At 45.2% G+C, this 21,329-nt stretch overlaps 1 protein-coding gene across 2 annotated transcripts in view; it reads left to right on the top strand.

Moving 5' to 3' along the window:
- The window catches only part of PIAS1 (protein inhibitor of activated STAT 1), a 54,742-nt gene that overhangs the window by 441 nt on the left and 32,972 nt on the right, over nt 1-21,329 (top strand). The window lies entirely within an intron of this gene.

The following is a 21,329-nucleotide window of genomic DNA, read 5'->3' as shown; positions in this document are numbered from 1 at the left end:
GAGCCCTCGGGCTCCCCGCGAAGTTTGCGGGGAGTGCGGCGGTGACAGCGCGGGCACCGCGCCGGGCGGCCCCGCTCGCCGCCCGCCCCGCGGGATGAAGCGCGTCACGGGCAGAGGTGGAGGAGTTCGGCGGGGCTGAGCTGGCGCCGGTCCCTGTCATCCTGCGAAACGCGTGGAAACGAGGCGCTCCGGCCGCCCCGCAGCCGAGTTGGAGCTCCCCCGGTGCGGCCCGGGCGGGTTTTTTGGGGGGCTCGGCACAGGGAGCAGCCCCCGCGAGCTTCGCCTTCCACCCCTGGGCCTTTGGGAAGTCGTCACGCACTTTGCAGTAATCACTTCAGTTATCCATCAGGGATTTTGAGGAACCGTCGTAGCGGGTGGCGGGGCGTCCTCTCTGGGCACACGCACAAAAATCCCAGGAAAAGCGTCCCCCTCCCTCCCCAAACTTTGCCATCGCTTCGGTGCCGGGCGTGGGGCTGCAAACCCTGCCCTGCCCTGCACGCCCGGCAGCCTGGCAGAAGTTCGGGAGTCTGATCGCAGTTGTCACAGGGTCGTTATTCACCAGGAGGGCTCCTGTCTCCTGCTTTAAAGTTAATTCAGTGAAAGGCACAAATCGGGTTTATGCTACATACGTAAAATCAGAAGTGTGTTAAAAGTGTAACAAAGTGCGGGATGTGTAAGGTACCACTACGGAAATACTTTGTTTTTCCCTAGAGATTCAGTAGGTCTCAGTTTTCTGCGTATCAAAGGTATTGGGCACTTTCATTTCTAGATGCTTAAGGAGCTGTCAGGAGGTAAAGAAGTATAAAACCTTGAGCGTGTCCAACTTCAGGACCCTCAGATCCTTCTTTAAACCCTCCTCTGGCCTTAGTTTTTCTGGGTGTTTTCAGACCATATTGTGTTGCTTGAGCCGTGTTGTCCTTAAGTCCTTTTTCTTTTCAAAATGTACTTCCCACATAAGGAGATAAAAGGTTGGGATGTGGTTCCAGCATTAAAGTTTTGTCAGTCTTAGTGTGGCGAATGGAATAGAGTGTTTTGGTAGCCAGCTCTGAGGGGTTTGGGTGCACAGCAGCCAGATGGGCTTTATGTGATGCCTTTATTAGCAACACTCACTAAAATGGAGTTAAAGGAGGTGAGAGATAAGGAATAAAGTGATTTTTTTGGGTGTGCGTTAAGATGACAGGTCAAGGGACGGGGCTGATTTGGCTGTGAAAATAGACAATTTATCCATCTTGGGAGCTGTGAAACCTGAAGCCTGTGGTCCATCAGGCTCAGGGGGGGCTGTCCTTTCCTCTTCCTCTGCAGCTTCACAGGTGGATCTTTCACAGAGCTGTTTCTGCGTCTGCTCCTCATCCCAGACCTCTGTCTTGATCCCTCTCTAAAACTTCCTTATTGAGAACCAGCAGAAAGAAATCACAACTTTTAAAATTAATTTTTCCTAAACTTACTGTTGCTGCCTCAGGAGTTTGGAGAATAAATGCCAAGCTGACTATTTTATTTTCATTTTCACTTTTCTGCTCAGGGTAGTGGCACTTGCAGGCTGGCACTGAAGGATTCCACTGCATTCTTTGAAAACTTGGGGTTTTCCTCTAGTTTTGGGGGGCTTGGTGTAAGAAAAAATAGTTACTTCATGAGTTTATACTTTGAAGACTTCAGTACATTATTTTTTTACAAGGAAAAAAGGTGTGTGGGTGGGTCCTTCTGCGTCAGGAAGGAGAGGGGGAGACAAGGGGGCACGAAAAATTCCTGCTTTGGGTTGTAGCTGTCACAGGGTGGTTTTCCAGGAGCAGCACAGCTCAGTTAGGAGGTACTGGATGAGGTGAGTGCTCCTTGGAAAAACGTGGCTAGTGGAAAGCTGTGACATCGTCCTAGGGGGCAGTGGGTGTTTTCTGAGCAGGAGTAAATCCCCAGAAAATTCTTTTTTTAAACTCTCTCTTTCCAAGTTGAAAGGTACCTAAGGGAAGGTTTGTGATTAAGACACTGCTGTTTGAAGAATGACCAGTGAATTCCTTTAACTGTTTTCATTTTCTTAGGTAAAAACCTTTTACATTTCTCCTCCGATTAATTAGCAAATGGTATCGATTTCAGCTTTAGTGACCTTTAAAACTAAAATCAAATGTAATAGTTGTGCAGTGACTCGCTTCCCTTGCCAGAAAAAGTATGTCAGGAAAACTCAGGCAAGTTTCTAAAACTTTGCTGCCTTCCCATGTAAAGACCTGTGGGTAGCAGTGCACGTGTAAATTGGGGAATGTGATACGATGGTGGTGCCAAAGGCAAATTAAAGTTCTTGCTCCCTCCAGAAGAACAGTGGTCAGTCTTACTTGCCATAACTTTTCCTGGAGCTTTAAATCGTGAAATAGCCTTTTTTTGTAATGTGTTATCTCACCATAATCAAGAAGATTTGCCCCATTTGGGACTGTTTGTCCCATTGGAAAAAAAAAAATAATCAGATAAGATCAAACATACTGTGCAGATCCCAGACTTGTGAGGTTACTGAATTCTTTGGTACTCTGTAGGAAGGCTTGGATAAATTGAACCAGTATGTTTTCATTTCTACTGCTGAAATAAGGTAACTGGAAAGTCTGTGGAGTTCTCCATAACTCCATAGGCTGAGGCATATGTGAATTTTCCTGATCTTAATTACTATTCGTGTATAATTGCACACAGACTCTAATTTATCTCAAGGTAAGCTATTTAAAGCTCTTTCTAATTGGAAGGAGTATACTTGAGTGATTAAATCTTTCCTTCAATATTTCTTACATCTCTTTAAATTGGTTATTAGATTGTTGTGATCTTTGCCTTGCACTCAAGTCTTTTGGAAATCATTACACAGTTTGCAATAATCAATTCAATTATACATGGATCAAAGAAGGAGAAAGAAAAGCTTATGTTCGAGTATTGTCATTCTTGATACTGTCCTAAGGAGCTGGTTTGGAAAGCACATGCTGGGAGGTTTTCTCCTTTGTTCTCTCTCCTTTTAAGAAAGTGCCTTTGGGGATTGAAGAGATCCCTGGTGTGTTTCTTGTTAGACACAATTTATACTTTAAAAAAAAAAAAAAAAAAGTGAGCCAAGAGTTTGAATGAAAATTCATAAAAGCCTTTCCACACAATGGGGAGGAAAACAAACCAGTCAGAAATATCCAGCTGGGAAACACCCCTCCCCTGCATGCAGGGAGGCAGTTTTTGAGGGGGACAGGTTGGTGGCACAGCTTTTAGGTGGGGGTGATAATAGTGACAAGTGGATCTCTGGAACTGCATCCTCAGTGCTAATAAGCACAGTCTACCTATTTCGGTGTTCAATTAGAATTTTACTCCTCTGTATTACAAGCTGTATTTGCTTAATCCTTTTACAAGTTGCTGTGGTGGCTTGTTTCTGTGATTAAAGTAAATATAATCTACTTTTCATTGTTATCTGAGTCCCTGGATTAGGGGTGGTTTTGTGCAGTAATTTGGTGTGTGGCAGCATCATTGTATTTTTAACTGTATTTTGGTCCAGGTATCATTTTTTTTAGCCTTTGGTCTTTACCACTGGGACTGCAGACACCAGAGGAATAACATTGGCAGCTGTGCATCACCACTTAACTGTCAGAGCCCCAATCCATAACCCTTCTTTATGGCCAATAAAACCCAGATTGCCTGTTGTGCACACGGAAATACAGTGTCACTGCACTTGTGGAGAAACCCTCCCCAGCACTGGGGGCCATCCTGGAGGGGTTTGTGGTTCTGTGCAGGGGAAATTCTTATTTGATGCCACCCATGAGAAGGAAGGAAGGGGTAAGAACCATACCCACCATACTAGATATTTTTCATGGGTTTACAATTCATTTTTCTTTCGCTTTAGAAATTACAGTTACGGGGCTGGGAAGGTAAGAGGCAGGTAGAAGATGCATCTTCTTTAGCTTTATTCCATGAGGAAGGTGTTCCCCTCAGGAGGGTGAGTGCTCAGGGCTCAGTTTCTGGCTGAGGCACCCAAGACAGATAGTTGAAAGCATCCCATGGAACAGGGTGTGGACAGTTCAGATACCTTCAAATATTGAAGTTATTTATAGGGATGCAGCCACTGCTCTGGTTTCGATGGTTTATGGCCTGACCTGCATTCACACGGGGCACAGAGATAAGTGCAGACCTGTCACTAATGTCTCTGGCAGGGAGGATTGGAGTTCCTGTAATCTGTTCTCCGAGAAGTCAGCTCTCCTCACTTCCCTCTTTAGTGCCATTACAGTGAAAAGCAAAGCAGAACTTCCACACACTTGAGACTTGAGTGCTCCCTGTGATTGTTCTGAGATACCCCCAGGCCTCTCCCACCCTCTGAGTGCCTCCCTGGTGCCTTCCTCGGGGGCATCTCCTGGAATCCCTGTTTGTCCCGGTGCTCGGAGTCAGTGGCAGCTGGTGACTCCACCAGCGTGGCCTTCCCTGGGCTCTGCTGATGCTGAATTTGGAGCAACAGTCCCTTGCTTGCTGTGAATCAACATTTTGAAAGGGTTACTTTTTGGATCACTCAAATCCCAGAGGATTTGTACCTGGGGAATGGATTGGGTCTGTTATGACTTTGCTCTTGTTGGTGTTTGGCCCTTTGGCTCTGCAAGGAGAGAATTCCACCTCCAGTCCTGAGGTGGTCTCAGAGCCGTCTGTTTGCTTTTGCTGCTGTGCTTCCCCTCTACAAACTTCTGCTTTGCTGAAGGATGTTGCAGGTGCCCTTCTAGTGAAAAGCTCAGCCTTGTCACCCTCCATAAAAAGCAGTCAGCACCTTCTGAGAGCCAGGATTTCAGGAAAGGATGAAAACACGAGTTTTCACGTTAAAAACCGGTCAGTAAATACCTTGGGTGTCTCGTGCAGCCCAGCTGCCTCAGCCTGTGCTGTCCCCCTTCACCTCTGGTCACAGAATTGTGCCTGCAGGAATCACAGAGAAATGTCTGTCCTGTTCTTGAGGGGGGAGAAGGGGGGAAATGCACAGTTTGGGGGACTCCTGTGACACGTGGTCTGGCAGCTGGAGTTTGGAACCCCCTTGTTGGAGCTCTGTCACTATTCCAGCTCTGTGTAGACCAGTAAAAGCCAGGAGTGCTGGTTTGGGCTTTTTAAAGTGAAGATGGTTGGGTTTTATCATGCAGAAATGGCACATAGTACCTTCAGTAGTAATCTGGTCATGAAAACAAATGCCATTCTTAAAAGTAGGGGTTTTTTATTAGGGAGGAGGGGTGAGCAGGAGAAAGGAGCTTACCAAGAGTGCTCATGTCTGTAATTTTGCTCAGGGCTGTCAAAGCCATTTTGAACGTGTGGTCACTGCTATAAAATGTGGCTGTTTCAAAGCAAATTCAAAACTTTGGGGCTACAAGAAAAACTCGAAGGTATTAAACCCTTGAGAGTATCTGGAGTTGAGGATGGGGCCAGGAGATGTCACTTTTATCTGGCTTTGTTCTGATCTTCCAAATTTTCAGTGGCAGCCAAAACCACATTAAAACCAGGTAACAGTAAATTATTCTCCCTGTGCTGTGCCACAACCCTTTGGGTTGTCGTTTCTTCTCTCCCTGTTTTGCTGAGGCTCCTGTGGCTGGTGCAGCTGTATTGATCCAGGAGTTTGTCAGCAATTTGCTTAATCTTGTTCTCCTTTTGGGATTAGGGATGGCTGTGGATGTCTCTGTTGTCTGTTGTGTCCCTTGGCAAACACAAGGAATAGTGGAGGGCTCTGAGCTTTGTGTCCCAGGGCCAGGGCAGAGCAGGACTGAGCAGAGGGTGGGTATTATGGCCTTGTCTGGGCCATGTGAAACAAAGAAATGAAAAGCCAGTATACAATGAGAGCAGAGGGCAACCTAAGCTTGACCTTTATGTCTATAGGAGATGATATACAAGAGATTTATATAGGAAGTGGCACGATAATTAATGGAGGAGGAAAAGGAGCCTTTTAAAGCCATTGCTTGGTAAGAATAGAGCCCTGGGCTGTGCAGCAGAGCAGAGGCTCCCTGGGCATGTGAAAGTTTATTCAGCACTGGGGAGGGGAGATAAGTGCTGGTCACTCCATGTGCATCACTGAGCATGGACCGGGGCTGGACTTCCCTGGGTTTGTTCAGGAATGGGAATGAACCTTCTGGACACTTGGGTGAGCTCTGCCTCCTGCTCCTGCCAGCCCTGCCTGGGCTGAGGGAATGCTCCAGGTGCCAGTTTCCATCCTAGAAGGATATCTGAGGGTGGCAGGGGAAGGGAGAATTTCAGTCTGTCCCTGCTTCGAGGCTGCCACGCAGCCAGCAGCTTTTCCACAGTGAACTGAGCTGCATCTCTGGGGAGATTTCCCTCCCTGTGCCCTGTTTATGGTGTATCCTAAGAATGCTTTTCATGCTCAGTTCTTCAAACCAGGGTTCAGGAGGAGTCTCCTGTTTGCTTTCCTTGGTGTTACTTTCAGTTTGACACCTACTTGCCCCCTTGATCCTGCCCATAGATCATTTGGTAATTTGGGCTGGAAGGGAGCGTGGGAAATCTCCACTCCGAGCTCCTGCTGGAAGCAGGATCAGCTGTGAGGTCAGAACAGGTTACTCAGGACTTTATCCAGTCTGGTGTGTGAAACCTCTGAGGATGGAGATGACACCAGCCCTGTGGGCAACCTCTTCACTGCTGAACTGTTCTCAGGGTGAAAACAGGGTTGTGTTGGGTTTTTTTTTCCGTATCCATCCTAAACCTCTTATTTCATCTTGTGCCTGTTGTCTCCCATCCCTCTGCTGTCTGCTGGTGTGAAGGTCATGGCTCTGTTTCCTTGATGACCGCCTTTACACACTGGAAGGTTGCCACGAGGCTCCTCCAAAGCCTTCTTTTCCCCAGGCTGAGTTAGCCCTGTTCCCCCAGCCTCTTGCTGTACCTCACATCTTTGGCAATAAGATACCAGCAGCTTGTTTGGGAATGGGATTTGTGCCGATGGTTCCATGAGGTTTTACTCCTGAGGGTTTCTGTTAGTGGAGGTGTGTTTGGAAATCCTTAACAGCCTCAGCAATGTGCATGAGTAGTTCCTGTGACTGTCCACGAAGGTGCAAATTGCTTCAAAAAATTGAATTTCATAAGCAGTGAACCTTCTGAGAGGAGCAGGTGACAGGCAGTAGGTGGGCAGCTCCTCACCAGGAGGATCCATAGGATTCTTGTCCATTTTGGAAACTGGGCTACCAACCTCTCCCACTCTTTCCTCCCCTCCCATTACATACATGCTTATAAAGCAGATGGAAAACTGAGCTCAGTCTCCTTCTTGCTTGGCTGCAGCACCTGAAGATGCAGCTTTTGTGGGCACAGCCACTGGAGTGTGCAAACATGGGATCAGTGTTCTCAGGAATTTGTGGTGGGCAGAGCTGAGATTAGAGGCCTGGTTTATCTAAGCTGGGTTCATACCTTGTAAAAACCAGCTCTTTATTCTACTCTTGGTCCTTGGAAGAGCATCTCCTCTTGTTTGCTGTGTGAGCAGGTGAGAGACCGTCACTGTCCAGCCACGTGGAGAAATTTGCTGCAGAGAATCTGATGAGAATCTTCAGAGTTGGAACTTCTTGTTCACCTTCACTCAGTGCCTTCTGCAAGATGTTCCCCTCCCCTCCTGGTAGAGCAGGGCCTGGACTTTATGAAGCTGCCCTGTTCATCTTTCCAACTGAAAAATGATTCATTAGGAAAAAAAATAGAATATAGATGGTTGTTTGGCTCTCTAGCAGAAACACAGCTTGCTATTATTTTTCTTTTAGAAAAGCAGAAGCCAAATACAGTAGGGATAACGTGTTTGGGTCAGGTAAAATCTGTAATCCAAACTGCAGGAGTGTGTTGTAAAAAGTTGTGTGGATGAGAACGTTTTCTGATGCATTCATTCCTCATGTTGTTTCTCGAGGCTCCCCTGACAAAATGATCTCACTTTCGTGCAGATGTTGTATCTTGTTTCCCCGGTGCAAAATAAGAGCCTTTGCAGCAGTCCAAGCATTTGTGTAGATTTTCAGCTTATTGGAAAAGCTGTTGGAGCAGCTCTGCCCAAGGTATGGATGGAGCTGTGAGTGCACCTATCAATGTGCAGCACCAGGATGGAAAATGTGGGACACGAAGGGAGCTGTTCTTTTTGGTGGGTTCCTTGTTGATTTAACAGTATCTCATCTGAATCTGCTGAGGCCACTCCATGGCAGGGCTTCACATTTTTTTTAAAATCAAGTATCAGGACTGTTGTTGGTTTGAATTGCAAGGATTTTAGATAATATTTTTCTAGAGGGTGCACACCCAGCTCTTCATTCAGTTCATTTCTGCTCTTACCGCCTCGGTGTTAAAATTTGACTCTCGTAGTTGAGAAGTGACGTTTTTATTGAAGGCTCTTGACGGTGTCACTTGGGTTTCTGAGGAAATGGCTAAAAATAAACGTGGTTCAGACCAAGGGTCCATCCCTGGTACAGCTTCCAGAAAAGAGTGAGGAGGGAAAAGCAACAACAGGGCAAAGTGTGGGGAATAACTGTCACCTCCCTGCACCAGTGCCCTGGTCTCCAGCCACTTGGAGTTCAGTCCTCTGCATCCAAAGGGGATACCAGCTGGATGAGGCAGAATAAATCTATTTTCCAAGTGCCTGCCCAGATTTCTTTTGAACCTTTATGAATTTGTTTCATTCACAGTATTTAGGGAGGGAATTTTGTGCTGCTCTTCGCTGAGTGAGGACCCTGCTTGTTTTCCTCTGAGCCTGGTTCCATCTGACTTTATCCACAGGTCACTACTGTGGAATGGAGAAGACTGAAAAGTTGATCCCTGTCTGCTCTCCTTGTTCTGTCCTGGTCTATAGATTGTGTCACATTTGTCCCCATGTCCTATCTTTAGGTTGAAAAATCTTAGCTTTTGCTGTTGCTTCATTAGGGAAATCCTGGTGAACTTGTGCCTTCCTTCTGTGAACATTTCCACTTCTAATGTGTATGTATATATATATATATAATATTTTTTAAGATGAGGCCACCAGAAGCAATGCACTTGGAGATCTGGGTGAAGCAGGGATTTATACAGTGTGTCATGATTTCTTCTTTGCTCCCTGTTCCCTTCCTGATGATTTCCCCCAAGGATTTGCATGTTTGCTGCTGAGCCCATGTTTTCAGAGGTGTGTTTATCTCGAGCCCAGGAGTTGCCCCAGGGTGGCAAAGGTCACCAGAGCCATCCCTGTGTGTGGAAGGCTGGGTCTGGCTGCTCAGCTTTTCCCAGAACCATCACTTGGGTTGTGTCCATTGAGCTGCTCCATCCCCGAGCTCTCCCACTTTTCCTCCATCCTTACACCAGGTCCCACCAGCAGCAGCTTTGTCATCCTGCTGATCCCTTGGTTTCCTGGGATGTCAAGGAACAGGTTAAGCTGTGCCAGCCCAGAACTCCACACATGACCTTCCCCTATTGTTTGCTCTTGGAACAGCTCAGCCACCCTGGTAACAGAAGAACTTTGAAAAGCAGCTGAGGATCCGTGGCCCGGTTTTATTTTTTTAGGAAGTTCTTCCTGCTGTCAGAACACTCGTGTGTGCAGCCTGGGTGTGCAGATTGCCTTTGACCTGTGCTGGGCTGTTGTTTTTAAACACATGGAGGACTCTGAGGTGGTGCCAAGCTGTTTGAAGGGGAAGCAGGGATGTGTTGGAACTTGTTTCCTATCTTCAGTTAACTAGAAAACTTTTGTAAAATATGCCTTTGTTTTTCCTATGGTTTGGTGAAGGGCTTGAGCTAAATAAGAGTTGATTAACTGCCCTGACTCCTTCATTGCTTGGGCTCTGATGTCTTGAAGCCTTTATTTTTGTTTTTTTCCCCCAATATCACTGTTGTTTGCTTTTGACACAGAGGCTGAGCAATGTTGGGAAGCAACAGCCATACCTGGAAGTGGAAGCTCTAAGTTGTTATCTAGTTAGAATTTAGGAGGCACAAAGGTGAAGACACTTCACACTAAAGTTCTAGGCTTTAGAAACCCAGGAAATGCTTTATTTTGTTGTGAGCCCCTAAATAATCCCCCCCCCCCTTGTGCCTTTGGCCTGTGTAGGTACCAAGGACAGGCAGAGTATAAATTCATGAACATGTGAGAGTCATTCAGAGGACATTAATGAGCTGCCAAAGGCTTGTGTATATGCAAATTCCTATTCAGGGTGGGATTTGGATGAGTGCATTAATGAGGTGGGGCAAGAGTTTGGGCAGTAAAGATGAAAAGGAGCAGTGACTGGAGCAGCATCCTCCCTCTGCCTGGAGAGCTGGGGGGAGGCAGCTCATGAGAGGCTTGGAAAAGTGAGGGAGTGGGATAGGAGCAGTCAGTGCTGCTGTTCTCTCTTCCTCAGGATCACTGTGGAAGTCTGAACTTTGCTATCAAAGTTTTCTTGGGCAGCTCCTTCAGTCCTGGCTGTTCTTGTGGCTGAAGCCAAGTTAAATCCAGGATCGTTCTTGGAGTTTACTTGCAATGGTTTTCATGTATTTTTAAATCATAGGTGTGGCTGAAACTTGGCTTATAAACCCCCTCATTCCATGAAGCAGTTTGTTTCCATGCAGGGCAGGGGTTACTGTGGGAATGGTGAATTGGATTCAGTCTTACTCTGATTATAAGAGAAATTGTGTCTGGAGGATGAGGTGTCTGAAGGGGAGGGGCACAGGGTGTCAGGTTGAGGGCACTGGGAAAAGAAATATCTTCCCACTGAGCAAGTGTCCTTAGTGTCTGTCCTTAACAAGTGCCAGAGTGACTGGGAAAATGGGGAAATAAGCTTTGTCTGTGCTATATGTGGGCCAGGAAAATATTACATAGGGAATATATATATAGCTTTCTAACTCACTGCATGCTTGAGCCTATAGGTAACACTGCAGCTAATACATAGAAAAATGCAGTTTTTTGGCATGGACAAGCTCTGGAAGATGGAAGGACAGAGTATCCCGAATTTGGAGGGGTTTGGATCAGCTTTGTCCGGAGTTTAGGCCTTGCCCGAGATGCATCTTCCCAGCCCGCCTCTGGCTGCACGTTGTGGTTTGAAACTGTTTGCTTTATCCTCATTGAAAGCTGAAGAAAAGCAGGAAGGTTCTGCTTCCTCCCCCATTATTCTGTCATCTTTTTGCATTTCTCCGTGGTGGGAAGAGCCCTGTCGTTGGGGGAGATATGAAACCCTGCACTTCCTGCTTTCCCTTTCTTTGTGCCGCTGCCTCCTTCAGGCGCCTTCCCAGGATCCGCATTCAGGCCGTGCCCCCGCCGCTCTCCTTCCGAGCTGTGCCGGCACTTGGACTGAAATCCAAGCGATTCCTGACAGTCTCCCTGATTCTTTAGTGCCGGGAGCAGCAGCCAGAGAAGTCATCCGTGTCTCATTAACTGCCTGACCCGGGATCCCGGATCCGCCTCGCTGGGAACGGGGCTGAGCTTTTCTCTGGGACACCAACTCCTGCCTGCCAGCATTTCCACCTGCACTCCGACTGACATCCCAGGATTTGTTTTATCCAGCTGCTGATTAATCATAAAATGTATTCTGGCGCTTTAAAACCGATCTGTGTCAATATGGGATGTAAATAATAACTCTGGGGCACGTGGTGTGGCTCTTGGGGATGGTCCTGTGTAGGCTCAGCAATCCTTGTGGGTCCCTTCCGACTCAGAAAAATCTGGGATTATCTCTCATATTCTGGGAATAAATCATTCCAGAGACCTGCAAACACAGGAATGCTGTTTCTTGGTGCTGGTGCCTAAAAACCTGTTGGTTCACCTGTAAAGTATAAAGGGGCAGTAATTCTTCTTATACCAACTGTATGGTGGAAAACCATTTCAGATGTGCAAATTCTTTATTTACATATGTGAGAAATGGAATATAAAAAGAAAATTTCTTATTGTTTAAGATGTTATCTCGATGACTTACTTGAAAAGACTTATGACTACTTAAAAAGAAGTGTGTACCTTGTTTTCCTGGTGTAATCTCTATCCATGGGTTTGAAGACCTTATGAAATAGAGATGCTGTGCAGAATGATTAGCTTTTCCTTTTCTTTTTCTTTATTTTTTAGGTTTTTTTTTTAAAAAAGGCAGTGCAGATGCCAGTCTGATTGCTTGATTGAATGTTTTTTTTCAGCTTATTGACACAGTGGGGATTTTTGGCTCCATTGCTTATTTCTGTGATAATTAAGACTAATTGTTAGGAGTAATAAATTATTATTCTCAGTGGACCAGCATGAGAAGGGAATAGGATATTTGGCCAGTGTATTTCATAGGCATTTGTTGTCAGCAGATTTATTTCCTTTGGAAAAGGATCTCTTTTAATGATAAATTATTATTTCTTATACCTGCTGTTTTATCTTCTCTCCTGATTTTCCTCTTCTCCCATCCTTCCTCCTTTCCTCCCTCCCCAGTTGTGTTCTAGATGTTAGAGGCAATTATTGGAGGCTTTTCTCTCTTCCTGTGGTTCCAGATAAAAGCCCAGCCAAACATCCTGGTGCATCCTGTGAGCTGGCCCTGAGTTACCAGCAGTTCACAAAGCCTGGGAATCCATTTCTCAGAAGGGAATTTTGCTTCCAAGTCTAAAAGAAAACATTAATTTTATCCCGTGTCATTTGAGTTTAAATTTTATTCTTTTTTTTTTTAAGTGTGAATTGTGAGCTGATAATTCCAGTTTTCCCTCTCTTGGGGCATCAACACAGGGATTGGTTACTTTTCAGGGAAATGAGATTCAATTATGTACTGGTTTCACCCTGCTGTTCAGTACTTTGCAACTCAGGATCCAACTTTAATATGATTCTTAATTAAAACTTTTTGAGATACCAGAATAATAGTCAGGGATGATGTAATCTGTCTCCTGTGCTGCATCCCAGAAAATGGGACAAATGAGGGGGAAAAAAGTGGATAGTTTGGATATATTTGACTGTGTGATCTCATATTCAGAAGTGTTATCTCATTTGGAGCTAATTAATAGCAAAGTTTTAGTGCTTAACTTACTCTTCAGCACTGGGTGGTAACTTATGGCACGGGGGGAATAGATCACTCTGCAAGAAATAAAGACCTTTTCTTTAAATCTTGGAGGAAAATATGCGTCTTTTATGGCAATAATTTATTTAAATCAAGTGATGCTGCAGCTGAGTAACACATGCAAAATACTAATGTCTGTTGGTGCAGCAGAGATTTCAAAAACCCTGCATGGAGGAATGTGGGACTTGCTGCTGAGAGGCTCTGGAAGCTGCTCCTGGAAGCCTCTTTATCCATGTTGCAATGCAAGTACATTCATGGAATTCCAGGTACATTCTTCTCCAGCTTTTCCTGCAAAATTGACCCACAAAAGCTCCATGTGCTTCATGCAGGTATGTGAGATATTCAGAAAGCAACTGCAGCTTCTTTCTCTGCTGTTCTGCTGGAAAGTGATGGCTGAAGGGATCCTCATTTTACAGATTCTCTATCTGTAAATCCCAGATCGGTCAATTTATGTTACAATTTATTTTGTGTTAGTTGTGTATTTTAAAACATACGTTTTATTTGTTTTAAATCACTGAGGGAGGGGAAATAAATGTGTGTTTGTGACCTCCCCTGTGGCTTCCAGAAGCTGAGACTTCCTGGTCCTCTGTCTTTTTCCTTGTTTTATGGAAAGGGACAATCTTTCAGACTATTCTTGAATGCCATAGAAGTTGTATTTTGTGATTTGTCAGATTCTAACAGGACAGAAGCTCTTTTAGCTGTGTCTGTGCCTGGCTCAGGCTCCACTGCAGCTTATTCCATAGGAACTGGCTCTCCTGTCAGCCACAAAGGCTCAGTTAAGGGGAAGAACATTCTTAATAAAAAGTAAATTTGTCTGGCCATGACCCCCTCCCAAAGAGCTGGAAATAATCGTGTTCCCTCTTAGCCTGAGGTGGGAGCTGTTTGCTCTTGGAGAGGCTCCTGGTTTTGTAGCCAGAGATTGTCTGAACTGGTCTTTCTGCAACGACTCGTCCTGGAAATGCTGCGAGCTCTGGGAAAACAATTCCCATCTGGAAGATAAATACTCCAGGGACAATTAGGTTGGAGCGTGGCTGAAAAAACCTGGAGTCTCCAAGAGCAGAGATGGAGATTACCACTGTGTCAGCAACCTTATTTAATACCAGGGTAATGATCTGGCTCACCTGGTGGGGGGAGTCTCCCGAGAACAGTAAAACTTTCCTCATGGATTAAGATAAAATGTGCCTTTGCTTTAAATCAAACACTGTTCAGACACGACTCCAGGCTTGCAGACTTTCTCCAGCCAATCCCTCCTGCAGTTTGAGCTGCCCCAGTGGCTCTGCCCTGAGTTACCAGCTGGCCCTGAGTTACTAGCAGTTCACAAAGCCTGGGAATCCCTTTCTCAGAAGGGAATTTTGCTTCCAAATCTAAAAGAAAACATTAATTTTATCCCATGTCATTTGAGTTTAATTTTTTTTTTTTTTTTGAAGCAAATTGGTGCTCCAGTTGGAGCACCCAGTTGGCATTTTAAGGGTGTGATCACACAGTCTGGCTGAATCTCCCTTCCAGAGGCAGGGAAAGGGGTGGGATGGAGGTCTAGAAGGGCCATTCCCTGCCCTGATACTCCAGGGTCTGTGTGTCAGTGCTTTTAGAAGGTGTTTCCCACAGCAGAATGCCACAGGCATCTGCCAAAAGCATAAGAGAACCTTTAAGACTTGGGGATTATATTAAAAATTCCAAACTCTGCCTGTTGTTACCAGCAGCCAGTTCAGGGGGCTGGAGCTGCCTTTCTATTTGCTTTTGCAATATCCTGTCACTCTTCACTGAGTTTTGGGACTTTTATCACTGTGGGTTTTCTTAAAACCAGTGACAGGCATCTCTGACAACTTGGTGGTGTCACTGGTGGGCTCGGGACTGTGGGCTGGAATTCAGAGCTTAAATTTATTAGTATTAAATCTGTTTATTGTTTAGGTATGAGCATTGCTCTGACCTTCCTTAAACTTACTGAATTTGGGGGCAGTCACGTTTTACCAGCACAACAGATATAAGCAACTGGTATTTGCCAAAGGCAGGTAAGAAAATGTTCCTTGGACGAGTTTCCTGTGGAATTCCAATTTCAGGGGTTATGATACAGTTGGTAAGTGGTTACATGAGTTGAATACAGAAGGATTGTGGTGGGAAATGACAGGAGCTCCTGCCCAGAAACTTCAGACTGAGCTAGAAAAACCTGCAGTTTTTGGGATTTCTTCCCTGACAGAGTTTTTTAGTGTCGGCAGGGACTGGAATCTGAGAATCATAAAACCACTGGGACTGGAAAAGAGCTTCATCACTGGAGGGTCATAACGTTTCTGTGAACAGAAACACAACCATGTAATTCCAAGGAAATACTTTGTTTGTGAGCAGGCAAAGGTAAATAACCCGGGATGGCTCCGGCTTTGGGGTGATTTTTGGGCTGGCCTGGCAGGGAATACATCACTTGGTGCAAATCATGAATACAGAGCTTGAGCTTAAGGAAGCCCAGCTCGGTGGAGTCACCCCCAGCAGCTCTATTTTGGCATTTCCAGTATCAGCTCCTCATTTTGCTGACTCATTCTTAATGGTTTTAAATCTGCTTTTATTGCCAGCTGGACCAATGTATAGATTTGCTCATCCAATTGCAGCATGTTCTTTATGATAAACTGTGTCAACAGAGAAAGGTTTCTTTGATTAAGAAATACTTGATCTTATGTGTGCAATAAAAGGCAGATAATATTTGTACCTGCTCCTTTAGCTCTGTCCTGCTTCCCAGCACCTCCAGGAGACAGATGAGCTTTTCATGAGGAAAACCAGCAGCCTCCTTAAAGGCTGTGGGATGTTGCATATTTATGAGTGTTGTGCTGTGCCTTTTGCCTCCCCTCTGGTTTGAATTACAGGCCCTTCAGCCTGGGGGTGTTTTGGTTGCCTTGGACAAACGCAGGAAGTCCCAGCCTGTCATCGGGGGCTCCCTGGAGCTTCCAGGAATTGGGGTTGTTTCACTCCCTCGTGCAGAATTTCGGGAGGCTGGTTGCAGTTTTTATGGTTCAACCTCCACTCAGGCTTCCTTTGGGGGAGTCTTGCAGGTAGGATTTAGGGCCGGGCAATGTGGCTTCATAAAAGATGGGAATATTTTGACCTTCAGGATTTCCCGTTTTCACGAACCTTAAATGGCCAGGAGTTTATTCTGTGGGAGAGCAGAGAGCTCCCCCAGCTCAGATATAGCTTCCTCCTCTGGAAAATTGATATCAGGGATTAAAAAGGCTGCTCATACGTGCAGGAGCTGTATTTTTACAGCTGGGTGTTGGAGCTTTACTGAGATCAATTCAGAACCATTTCCATTCTCATCTAGTGCTTCCTACTTGCTTTTATTAGAAACAAGAACAATTTTGATGATTTTTTTTTTTTTTACCTGTCTTTTGGAAGTGCATTGTGGAATTCCTGGATTAGCAGTTTCCTTTTTTTTCATAAGGGGGAAATTCCCATTTGTGTTGCCCTCCACCCAGGAAGGAACTTGCTGCAGTGCCTGCTCTCTTCTGTAATAATGATTCTTAATTACTAAAAGATCACTAAACTAATCACTCTGTTTCTAATAACAGAAACTTACTGTCACTCTGAAATTACTGCTTATAAATGAGTGACCTCCCATTGAGTTTCTTCTTTCTCTTTTTACTTAACTCTTTTCTTCCATCTTTTGACTGGTATTTGAGTGATTTTTTTTTTCTTTTCCTTTTTTTCCCCCCTTAGCTTCCCTGTTAATGGTTGGAGAATTGGGGAGGACCTGTTGTGTTGCTTTAGGCACTGAATGCGGTGTGGTACCAAGCCAGATGCTTCTTGTTGTGCTGGCACATCTTTTGAATGTATTTTGGAGCTTATTCACAGCTTCTAGTTATCATAAACATCCAGAAATAACTTGGATTCTCCAGGTAGATCGTGGGGCTGATTAGTGGAGGAGGAGAAACACACTTTCCAAGAACTCCTCAAGCTGTTGGGGCTCTTGGTGCTGCCACAGATGGATGAAAGGGCTTTGAAAACATCATCTTGTGCATCACACTGTGAACACTGCTCAGTTGATTAAAAAAAATAACAAATACTGCCTGCTGCCTGTTTTTTCCCTCTCAGACAAGTCCCTCCCTTCCAAAAATGGGAAGAAGGGTGCAGGTTCACTGGGGGTGGTGTTGGATCTCACAGATAGCCTGTATCTGATCCTTTCTGGAGCAGCAGGACTTGCAGCTCCTCTTCCTGCATTTCCAGCCAGTGCTGAAGCCTCTGTGTGTTTTCCAGTCCAGAAATGAAGTTCCCTGTGTGGATCCTGCTCTCTTAGTGCCCATCCCCAAATCATGTGCCCAGGCACAGGGTCAGTGAAGGAATTTCTTACCCAGAGGCGACAACACTTATATATTTTTTTATTTTTAAACTTAATTCTCAGCCTTCATAGGTCAGTGAGACAAGATCCAGTTCTTGAAAGCAATTTTCTTGGCTCTGACCTGTTGGACTTCTCCAGTCAGGAATCAGCCCAGCCTGGGCATCTGTCCTTGATGGTTGGAACAACTGCACTGAAAAGAGATTTCATCTCTGCTGTTGTCCTTGCAGAGAAAACCAAAGTAAATGATTCTTACCTTAAACAATTTTCATCTCTTTAAGCTCTTAAAAAGTGTCCTGACTTCCTTGGAAGAGCTGTAGGTGGAACATCCCTTTCCTATGGATGGAGGGAAGCAGGGCAATGACGTTGGATGCTGCTCGTGGATCACTTTTGAACTTAAACCGTTTTCTTCCAAACCTTATTAGTTGTCTGAGGTAGATGTGGAGCAGGAGATAGTCCTTGTTTCCAGGAAATAGTCCTTGTTTCCAGGAAATAGTCCTTGTTTCCAGGAAATAGTCCTTGTTTCCAGGTGAGCTGCTTGAGAATGTTTCCTCCTCATGCAGAAATCAGGGGATTCATCGAGAGCATGACCAGCATCAAATGATTGGGATGACACAGCCCGGAAAAGTGGCATGGATTGGAAACAGGGAACTGGGAGGTGGGCAAATAAACCATCCTCTGTGGTTCCATGGACCTCCTGCCTCATTATGTGCCTTGTCTTATGGCAGTGGAATGCCCAGCTGGCTTTGGGAGGGATGGGATGGATGGAGTGTGGTCTCAGGCCTTGGGTGAGGGAGTGTTGGAGGGGGAGCATGGATAAGGATCCAGCAATCCCATGACTAATTCCTTTTGCAGAGAACATGTGTTGGAGTTGTGTTGTCGAGCAGGAAATGTCAGCTGTGTGTCTGGAGATCAGAGTTGCCTTCTACACCCCGGGAAGGTGTTTACACAAAACAGAAAGTCGCTGCTAACCTGAGATAAGTCGGGTTTTTGTGAACCTTGTTCATCTCTTTTACACTTTGAACAACCTTCCCACTGTCCTCGCCCTCTCTTTGAATTTTGGGTATTCCCTGGGTGTGACAGGTACCAAAAAGCACAACATCAGCAGAAGCACCTCGTATGTTTGGTGCTGGGATTTGTTGGACCTGGAACTGGTTTGCTCTCTTGTGTTTCTCACACCCCCACTGGGCAAGTGGCAAAGAGCTCAACCTTTTTGCAGCTCAGTGGCATCAATTTTTGTGCACTAGTGATGTTTGTAGGATCAGGTATTTACTTAGTCTACCATAACTGGCATTACAGGGTGTGAGATTATCCTGCACTCAGTCCTTGGGAACTGGGTATATGTCCTTTTATTTCTCTTTAATTCAGCTTTTTCTCGTTGTTTTGTTACTTTATTTCCTGTAGGAAAGCAAGCTCCAAACATTTTGCCAATTCTGATAAGCAGCCAGAGGTGGGGGCAGTTCCTGCACTGTGGAGATTTGCTGTTGTTGGGGTCAGACTCTTTGGGGTGGGTTTTGTCCCTGGCAGGAACCTGTGATCTTTTTGCTCAACTACTTCAGGCAACAGGGAAGAAAAGCAAGATTTCCTGAAGCAAAAGGCTTTGTGTCTTTGCCCTTCAGCTTTGCTGCTGCAACTAAGCCAGCAAGGGGTTGGAATTGTGATGAGGTGAGATGTGACAGGGGAAAAAAGATATAAATTGCAGCTTTTTCACGTATTTGGTGCGTTGGGTTTGTTTCCCTGCTGGAATTATCCTGCCTGCTCCAGGATGAGGGGGTACCAGTGTGCCAGGGGCTTGGGCAGTGGCACTTCTGGTAGAGCTGGGCTGTGTCCTCCCATAAAACTACAGTGTTGGAGGAGGGGAGAGGAATATTCCCATTTATGTTGCAGCAACCTGTGAGATTTTTCCCTGTTTTCTCAGGCTCTGTGTCCCAGTGCCACTGATGGACACGATCCACTGGCAGAGCCCTGTGGAAGTGTGTGTGTGTGTGTGGATTGTTTTAAGGCATTTCCTCTTTATTTTTATTTATTTTCTCTTCATTATATTCATGGCTTCTATTTAAACCGTTACCTCTCTTTATTTTGCCCCTCTCTGTATTTTATATTTATCTTTATTCCGTTTCTTATGAGGAAGAAAGGTTTACCAATAAAGTCTGGAGCTGTAATAAACCCACCAGGCTTTAGTGCTGCTTTTTCAGGGATGGATTTTGTAGTGAACATTGCAAACACAATTGTTCTTGTCTCCTCTGTCAGGAATGTGCCAGAGTGGGGAAGATGTGGGGGAATTTTGTTTGTTTTGGTCTGGGAGAGCCTGGACCCTGCTTTCTGTAGGCTCATTTCTAACCTGCCTTTACCTTCAAAATGAAAAACATCCAACCTGTAGCAGGAGCTTTCGCCGTTGGCTCAATTATTTTTTAATCCTCTTTGTATTTTTTGCAAGCTGGGCCTTTGAGTTTATCACAAAACAAGAACACAGTGAAGCTCTGAGAGGTTCTGGCTGCTCAGGAAGTGACTTTTAATGGTGGTGGCATTAAACCCTTCAGCTGTAACTACTCACTCTGTTGAAGAAATGTTTGTAAAGCGTTATAAATAGTGGGTTTTTTTCCCCATGTTTCAAATCTATTTGTTTCACTTTCAGCTGTCAACACTTCAGCCTGTAATGAAATGCCTTATTCTTGTAAGAAATCTCAATTTCTTAAAGATACCTTGTCTGTTCTCGTTAGTAGCTCAGTGACAGTCCCTCAGTTAAAAGTGTGAAGAAAGTTCTCAGGGTATTCAGGCTTAAAAAAATGAATTCCTGGTACATCCAGAGGGTTTGTGGAAGTCTGCAAGGAAGGCTTATCTAGGATTTGCAGCCAGGTTCCTGAGCTCTGGTGCTGTGGTTCAGCAGAGCAGAACCGTGGCAGGTTTGAGTTCAGTCTGCTTGGGTGCAAACCTCATTAAATACATGAATCATCTAATTTAGGGCTTTGAAATATCGTGGTTTCAGTGTAGGGAAATCCTACAAGGAGACCTACAAAGGTCTCTTGCAGGTGCTGGAGGTCTGAGGGATGGGAGTTTTGGGATGGTTTTGCTAAAACTAAGGATGCCACACTTTCTAATTGGCACTTCAGGTTTAAGAATTAATGTGAAAAAAATGAATGTACGTGACTGCTTTGCACAGTTTGAAGGACTAGAGGGGCTGGGAGCGTTTGGACTCGATTTCAGAGACTGCAAGTGCAAGTTCTGGTTGGGTTCTTTGGCCTTCAGTGGCTGGGGAATCACAGAAACCTCATGTGCTGGACTGGTTTAGTCCCAGTGATACCCATCAAGTATTACTTTGAGTTTGATCTTTTGGGATTGACTAAAAAATACTCAGGGTATGAGTAATGGTTTTGTAAAGGGCATTTACTGGTTCTGTACAGATTGCCAGTTGTGGCAGTGGATTCCGGGCATTTCACTGCCTTGGGATTTCTTGGGAATCCCAAATTCTGCAGGATTATGATGATGAACAAGCCACTGTCAAGCCCTGAGATGAATTTTTCAATCAACCTCAGGTTCAGAGGTTGGTTTGGCTCCCGTGTGCCCAGCGGGGCAGCAGTGGGTGCTCACGGGGCATTCGGGGTTTCGCTGCCTTCCAAAGGGTTTTTCTTGGTTCCTGGGGAAGTGAAACCCTTGACAAGTCCTACCAGTTTGATTCATACTGGGAGGCAGCAAATGACTGTGTAAATGAAGATGTTAATTAATAGAAGGCAGAGCCCAGCTCCCCCATCCCAGCCAGGACACACAGCTCCAATGGGAGAAGGAAGGAAAGGGAATGGGAAGACATTCCCTTTAACCCAGGAACGGTGACATGGGATTGCACACAAATTGGATTGTAATTTCTCTCTCTTTTTAACATCAACCATTTCTCTCCTTTCCTTTGAACCTGTGTGGATTAGTTCTGCATGGCAGAAAGGGAGGGAAGGACTGGGAAGGGAAGTGTTCCAGAGTTCAGGACTGGCACAGCTTGGATGTTGTCAGTGTATAACTTGTTTTACATCCAGCTAGAGGAATCAAAACTTTTCAACATTATTAGATGCTTGAAGGACAGGGATTGAGAAATAATTACATTTATTGTAAATGTA

The sequence above is a fragment of the Corapipo altera genome, unplaced genomic scaffold (assembly GCF_003945725.1).
Source record: "Corapipo altera isolate COAL_440 unplaced genomic scaffold, ASM394572v1 50, whole genome shotgun sequence".
Classification (NCBI taxonomy): Eukaryota; Metazoa; Chordata; class Aves; order Passeriformes; family Pipridae; genus Corapipo; species Corapipo altera.
The sequence above is the reverse complement of the archived record's forward strand: the minus strand, read 5'-3'. Positions and strand labels throughout refer to the sequence as shown.